Consider the following 7,520-nt stretch of genomic DNA (forward strand, 5'->3'; position numbering starts at 1 on the left):
TTACTGAGGTCTATTCCGACATGTGCAAAGCTTATCTGTCTAACCAGCAAATCATCATATGCTGGGTGCCCGGCCACAGGGGAATCGAGGGTAACGTCTTGGCAGACCAGATGGCTACGTCAATTGCACTCCCTGCTGTTAATAATACTGATTTGGTGCCTCTCACAGATCTGAAACCTTACATACGAAAGAAACTGCGAAACCACTGGCAACGCATGTGGGACGCAGAGATAAATAATAAACTGCACGTTATAAAGCCGCAGTTAGGTTTTTGGCCCTCCCCAACAAAATCTCGGCGAACAGATGTCCTATTCTGTCGCCTCAGAATAGGACACACATTTGGTACCCATAATTTTTTGCTTACTGGAAAATGAACCTCCAACCTGTGGCAGATGCGGTGAGAGGCTGACCGTCCTCCATGTCCTCCTGGAGTGTCGGGAAGCCGAAACGGAGAGAAAGAAACATTTTCCGCTTGCTTACAAACATCACATCCCTCTACACCCGGTTATGTTTCTTGGTAAGGAACCGCTTTTTGACACCAAGACAGTTCTGAGCTTCTTAAATAATGTCGTACTACACGTTATATGCCCAAGAAATTCGTAGAGCATCCTCGCTCCAGAGGATGCCGCTGCGATAAGTTTTGCCTAGCACATGCCTCCAGGCCCTTGTTTTTTCAAGGGCTCTAAGGAGGCAGTAGTGCTCGAACATATCTTATAACCTTATATATTTTTACGCATCGTATCATTCTATTTAAATGCATTTTAATGTTCATAGTACACGTCATAAGTCATCGCCATAATCTTATTATACCGATTTTGCGCACTTTAGCGCGACCGTTTTTAAGGCCCTTCTACAGCCACGTCACACCAACTTCATCGAACTCATGATTTCACTGCAAGCCCATTAACACGGACATGGCGCTCTTTGGCCATACTTGGCTCTTGCGCCACAAAACATCAAACATTCATTCATTCTTTTCTTTAATCGCTTTAGCTTGCGCTGCAATTGCAAAGTTTCTCGCGTAATCCAAGGATTGTGATTGTCTGACTTCTTGCATATCACTGGTACAAAACGCTGAATGCAGTCACGAACAATGTTTTTGAAAACAAGCCACAGGTCATCCACGCTACAAGTGCTGTGCAGAAAATTATAATAATGAAGATCTAAGATATCAATAATCGATTCATTGTCAGCACGGGCAAAATTCGGAAAGTGTCGGATATCACCCCTTCGGTCCAATAATATGTCTTCTATTACCAAGATTACGGCTTGATGATCAGAAATACCGGCCACTACATTACATGAAAGGTTTTCTTTGATATTGCCTCGTACCAAGAATAAATCCAATATTGATGAAGAATCTTGTTGGATTCTAGTAGGGTTCTTCACAATTTGTAAGAGATCGAAATGAAACATGATATCAAGCAGAGCATCTCCTACAGCGTGGGGAGATTGAACAGAAAAAGTATCCCAGTTTATGTTTGGCAAGTTAAAATCTCCAGCTAAAATTAACTTATCGTCTGGTTTCGTGTAGCAATAAAGATATTTCTTAACTTCATCTAAGACGGCTACAGAGGAACCGGGAGGCCCATAAATAGCACCAAGGATATATCGGAAATTGTTAGCATATACTTTACAAAATACAGCTTCAACTGTAGCAACATCAGGCAGTTTTAAAATCTGAAATGTGCTTTTGAACAGTATAGCCACTCCGCCACCTCTTCTGTCGCGGTCCTTCCGAAAGACTTTATAGTTTCTTGGCACAAACTCGGAATCAAATATTTCTTCATCTAACCATGTCTCTGTTAGCACAGCTATGTCCGGATTATGCGTTAACAGCATACCTTCCAGATGGGAGACTTTGTTCACAACGCTACGACAATTAATACTAATTATTGTTAATGTCCTCCTATTTTCCTTTTGTGGTCATTTCTTTCTTTCAGAAATTTTGTAGCGAGCATTGTTCGCTGAGTCCCAAGCAAACATCGTACCATCTACACACAGCTTGTTAAAAAAAAGCTTGACCTTAGCTCCGTTCGATCTCTCTTCCGCTGAGCTTTCCCACAACTTCTAATATTTCGAACGGCGAAAGAAAAGTCTTCCGTGATCGAAAATTCTGTTCCCTTGAGCTTATAGCAAGCTTTTAGGACGGAACCCTTTTCGCGGTAGTCTAAAAACTTAATGATTACTGGGCGACCATTCTTGCTCTTTCTTCCAAGCCTGTGGCATCTCTCTATGCCTTTAACAGTAACATCTAGTTTTTCTTGGAACAGCCTCTCGTTCACCTTCGTGATAAGAGATTCAGCAGTTTCATCGCTCTCTTCTTTTATTCCGAAAATAATCAAGTTATTCCTCCGGCTCCTGTTTTCTAGTTCATCAACCTTGTCTTGCAGGTATGTCATTTTATCTTCCAGCTCAGTCGTTGTTGATTTTAACTCGCAAATTCGCTCTTTTAGTTCATTCAAGGACGCCATCTGAACCTCTAACAACTTCATCTTTTCGTTCAGTCCTGCGATATCTGCTTCAATCTTTCCTTGATTTGTCAAAATGTTGTTGATGGAAGCTGTCATATTACTCTGGCCCGAAAGAATCATCTCCAACATTTCCTTATCAGTAGGACCTGGATTTGACTCGATGTCGCCACAGTTCAAAAGGCTCTTCCTAAATGAACACACATCCGAAAGTAAATTTCTTATACTAAGTGGGCAAGGCAGCAGCAGTAGGAAACGGTCATCATTGCGATAACATTTGGCATGTAAGTATGCACTAACCTGCACGACAAAGCAGAATGGGTTGACCATTGTGTCCGATGTGCTGCTGCCGAGCCCACTGATTCCGAACGCCAGGCTGCTGCTTCTTATACCCGCTGGTGGAAGCCTATGATGCGACGTCACTGATGCCGGCGCAGGCGTAGTAGCCACAATGAGTGGCTGGAAGATGTTGTCTACGGGGCAATCAATGTCTCGTGCAGATACGTCGATGACCAGGCGCTGCATGGCAATTCCTTCTTCTGCGCAGGTACGCGGTGCTTGCATTTGTAGCAAGGAAGCTAGAACCTGCACGACAAAGCAGAATGGGTTGACCATTGTGTCCGATGTGCTGCTGCCGAGCCCACTGATTCCGAACGCCAGGCTGCTGCTTCTTATACCCGCTGGTGGAAGCCTATGATGCGACGTCACTGATGCCGGCGCAGGCGTAGTAGCCACAATGAGTGGCTGGAAGATGTTGTCTACGGGGCAATCAATGTCTCGTGCAGATACGTCGATGACCAGGCGCTGCATGGCAATTCCTTCTTCTGCGCAGGTACGCGGTGCTTGCATTTGTAGCAAGGAAGCTAGAACCTGCACGACAAAGCAGAATAGGTTGACCATTGTGTCCGATGTGCTGCTGCCGAGCCCACTTCGTGTACAATTGTCTGTTTGCACATGAAATACGGGTGTCAAAGCGACCTTTCAGTTGCCGTGACGTCACTGATGTTGAGGACGTGTGCTAGGACCCATCGTTAGTGCTTTATCGTTAAAGATACACCACACTGTGTTTCTAAGGGGCCAAACACTAAATATGGCAAGTTTCGTGAAATTTTACTGAGCCAGCGCCACCCTAACACTTTGGAAGCCGTGACGTCACAGCAACGGCATTAGGTTTTCGGCGCGAAATGTAAAAAAGATTAGGCGACCTCCTTTTTCTTTTGGAATAACCAACATATTTTAGGAGTGGCTTGTTGGGCTCATTGGAAACGTGGTATTGCGTAAATCTGTTATTGCGAGATTAACGACAACACATTTTTTTGCAAAATACTTTGTCACTCGTAGCTGAAGTGGTGTTTCTCTTTATAGCGTTGCTTCAAGAGTATACTTTGGGGTTCATGTAATGTTAATTGTGAGCCACTATGTATGTAGAAACAAAATTACCAGTTCTCATGGCCCATTCACATTGTCTTAAATATTTTGCTCACTTGGTACATAATTTGGCATCTCCTGCAGAAGGGCTCAATATGACAGCAGGACTGCTGCTTCCAATGTCGAAGCTGTTGCAGAGGCAACCGCGTATGCCAGAGAGACTGCAGCAGGTAAATAGCTGTTGCATGATGCATTTGCTGTTACCCGTCTGAATATTTGTGACTCGGGAAAACAAATTCTCTGCCGCTCAATCATGCTGTGCAGGCATCCTCAACAACATCACTGAGGGCTACACTAAGCAGCAAAGTGACGTGGAAGGTGACCAGCGTTCTGTAGAGCGGCCCTACAGTCCAGGCGATGTAGTGTACGGTCTCGGCAATGACCGTGATTCATTGTTAGAGCTTACTAGTGAGGGGCGGGAGGATTCGTCTCCCTCTTCTCAAATGGTAAGCCCGTCTTTACAAATATACGTAATTTACTTATGGTTTCATCCCATATGGATATGTACTTATTCAAATAATTATCTGTAAACAATTCGCCTACAGGTCAGCCCACAACGCTCGTATGTCACAAGTGGCAGAAAAAGGCAGCTCAGTGGGGGCCATGGTGCCCCACAAGGGTCCAGCAGGAGACGGCGGCACAGAGAACTGCCTGGCGACAAGGCCGACGTCATGCTGGCAGTGTGTGCAACACAACTGACGACCCAGAGAGGGACATCGCCATGCCCTCGTAGACATGTCGATGAGCTTTCCCAGAGCGAGTCTCTACTAAGTTTCGGTCACCTGCTCGATAACGTACCAAGAGAGAGGCGCAATTCCACAGTAGCTCAAATAGCTAATTTTTTGGCTGAGGCAGCAGAAACAGAATGACTTGCAGCAGCCCGCAGCTAAAATGTTACCTCAGAAATGCTGTATGTTAAGAACTTCAGTGTCGTCCCTCGTTATGGTAACAGCTAAGCGTTAGGATTCAATAACTGCCACCAGCCATTGCACGGGCTGATTACTCCTCCAATTCTCATTGTTGTCTGTGTTCTGCAGCGTCTCACCGGGTCACTGCCTGTGCCAACATCCATGTATCCACAGGCTCATTGCATGTGGATGCATAGGTGTTGGTACACCTCAGTCACAAACATTTCATTCCCTGGCAATGCTGCTGAGCCACACCACTGCTGTGTGAATAATGTGTCTCTCTCGGGTGTGTGTTCTGGTTGGGAACTCGAGAGGTCTCCCTCGTTATAGTGGCAGCACGGCACTAGGATGCGGTAGCTGCTGTCACCCGTAACTCGGGTTCGTCGCTCCTCGAATTCCCAACAGTGTCTCTGTTCTGCAGCCTCTCACCGGGCCACTGCCTGCGCCAGCATCCGTGTATCCACAGGCTCATTGCATGCGGTTGCACAGGTGCTGGTACAGCCTAGTCGCAAACATTTCATGCCCCGACAAAGCTGCAGAGCCGTGCCACTTTGGTGTAAATAGCTCGTCTCTCTTAGTGTGCATTCTGGTCAAGAACTCGAGAGGCCTCCCTCGTTATGGTGGCAGCACGGCACTAGGATGCGATAGCTGCTGTCACCTGTAACTCGGGTTCCTCGCTCCTCGAATTCCCAACAGTGTCTGTGTTCTGCAGCCTCTCACCGGGCCACTGCCTGCCCCAGCATCCGTGTATCCACAGGCTCATTGCATGCGGTTGCACAGGTGCTGGTACAGCCTAGTCGCAAACATTTCATGCCCCGACAAAGCTGCAGAGCCGTGCCACTTTGGTGTAAATAGCTCGTCTCTCTTAGTGTGCATTCTGGTCAAGAACTCGAGAGGCCTCCCTCGTTATGGTGGCAGCACGGCACTAGGATGCGATAGCTGCTGTCACCTGTAACTCGGGTTCCTCGCTCCTCGAATTCCCAACAGTGTCTGTGTTCTGCAGCCTCTCACCGGGCCACTGCCTGCGCCAGCATCCGTGTATCCACAGGCTCATTGCATGCGGTTGCACAGGTGCTGGTACAGCCTAGTCGCAAACATTTCATGCCCCGGCAAAGCTGCAGAGCCGTGCCACTTTGGTGTAAATAGCTCGTCTGTCTTAGTGTGCATTCTGGTCAAGAACTCGAGAGGCCTCCCTCGTTATGGTGGCAGCACGGCACTGGGATGCGATAGCTGCTGTCACCCGTAACTCGGGTTCCTCGCTCCTTGAATTCCCAACAGTGTCTGTTCTGCAGCCTCTCACCGGGCCACTGCCTGCGCCAGCATCCGTGTATCCACAGGCTCATTGCATGCGGTTGCACAGGTGCTGGTACAGCCTAGTCGCAAACATTTCATGCCCCGACAAAGCTGCAGAGCCGTGCCACTTTGGTGTAAATAGCTCGTCTCTCTTAGTGTGCATTCTGGTCAAGAACTCGAGAGGCCTCCCTCGTTATGGTGGCAGCACGGCACTAGGATGCGATAGCTGCTGTCACCTGTAACTCGGGTTCCTCGCTCCTCGAATTCCCAACAGTGTCTGTGTTCTGCAGCCTCTCACCGGGCCACTGCCTGCCCCAGCATCCGTGTATCCACAGGCTCATTGCATGCGGTTGCACAGGTGCTGGTACAGCCCAGTCGCAAATATTTTGTTTTAGGATCAGGCTGCAGAATCAATCCATCCTGCAAAAGAGAAGTTCCTCCATTGTCTGACCCTTGCATGAATGTTTCATGTGTATTGGTTATTCTTTGTTGTGTGTTTGTTCTTTGCTTGCTTTCTTGTTTGTGTTTTGCTTTCCTTATGTTGCAGGCTCAAGTAGACGGAATCCTGGAGTTGCTGCTCAGTTGACCGAATCTTTTGCATATCCTTTGGTTTTTGTCGGCTTTACAACTGTTTTGTTGGTGCTGTCTTACTCGCATGTACTTCCTTCGATGAAACGGCTGGAAAACCAGACCATTGCAGCGGCACTCTCGGCAGCACCTGCCTGCTAGAGAGCGCGGTCCCCAGGTGGCGGATGGGGGACCTGCTATTGCGCATTACTGCAACGGCAGTGGTGCTTTCACCTCGCGGACCAACAGGCCTTTCTTTTCTTCCCAGATTCCTTTAGGTAGCCCAGCTGAACTTTGGGTTGCAGAACCAGCGTAAATTGCGGAGCTGAATAAACCTGCTGCAGTCGTGTTCCCTGAACTTGTGTTCTGTTTCTTGCGACATTGCCATGCGGTTACAGCACACCTCGCGAAAAGCAATAAAATTGTCTGTGCACTACGCTAATGACGTCTTGCCTGCACTCCTTTGATCTCTCAAATACATATCTTTATTTCACGACAGTACTTATCTGCATAATAATTGTGACGACACATGTGCTGTATGAGCCCACCTGTGTTTTCTTTTTCTGGTTTGTTTTTTTTACTGTGATAAATAGCTGCATGGCCCGAATGTTTACTAGGGGTATCTGAAACTGCTAACCACATGAGACACATCTAAGAACACATCGCAGTTGCTCTGAAACGGACATACTGGTACGAGGCACTGCTATGCCAAAAGTACATTTTGTTGCGCTCGGGGCAATTTTTTGCAATATGCTAATACAATGTCAGTGAAGAATGTCCTTTATATTGCAGCTCTGCCACTGACAGTCAAACATTTAGTTTGGAAAATATACTTGGCTGTGCTCTGCCATGT

The 7,520-nt window shown here is 47.2% G+C and overlaps 1 long non-coding RNA gene across 1 annotated transcript; it reads left to right on the plus strand.

Moving 5' to 3' along the window:
• The first annotated feature begins 3,079 nt into the window (after positions 1 to 3,079).
• On the plus strand, positions 3,080 to 7,025 carry LOC140219408 (uncharacterized). Its single transcript, XR_011895635.1, has 3 exons — positions 3,080 to 4,069; positions 4,164 to 4,345; positions 4,445 to 7,025. It is a non-coding gene; the product is annotated as an uncharacterized lncRNA (long non-coding RNA).
• Positions 7,026 to 7,520: the final 495 nt, after the last annotated feature.

The sequence above is a fragment of the Dermacentor andersoni genome, chromosome 7 (assembly GCF_023375885.2).
Source record: "Dermacentor andersoni chromosome 7, qqDerAnde1_hic_scaffold, whole genome shotgun sequence".
NCBI classification, from domain to species: Eukaryota; Metazoa; Arthropoda; class Arachnida; order Ixodida; family Ixodidae; genus Dermacentor; species Dermacentor andersoni.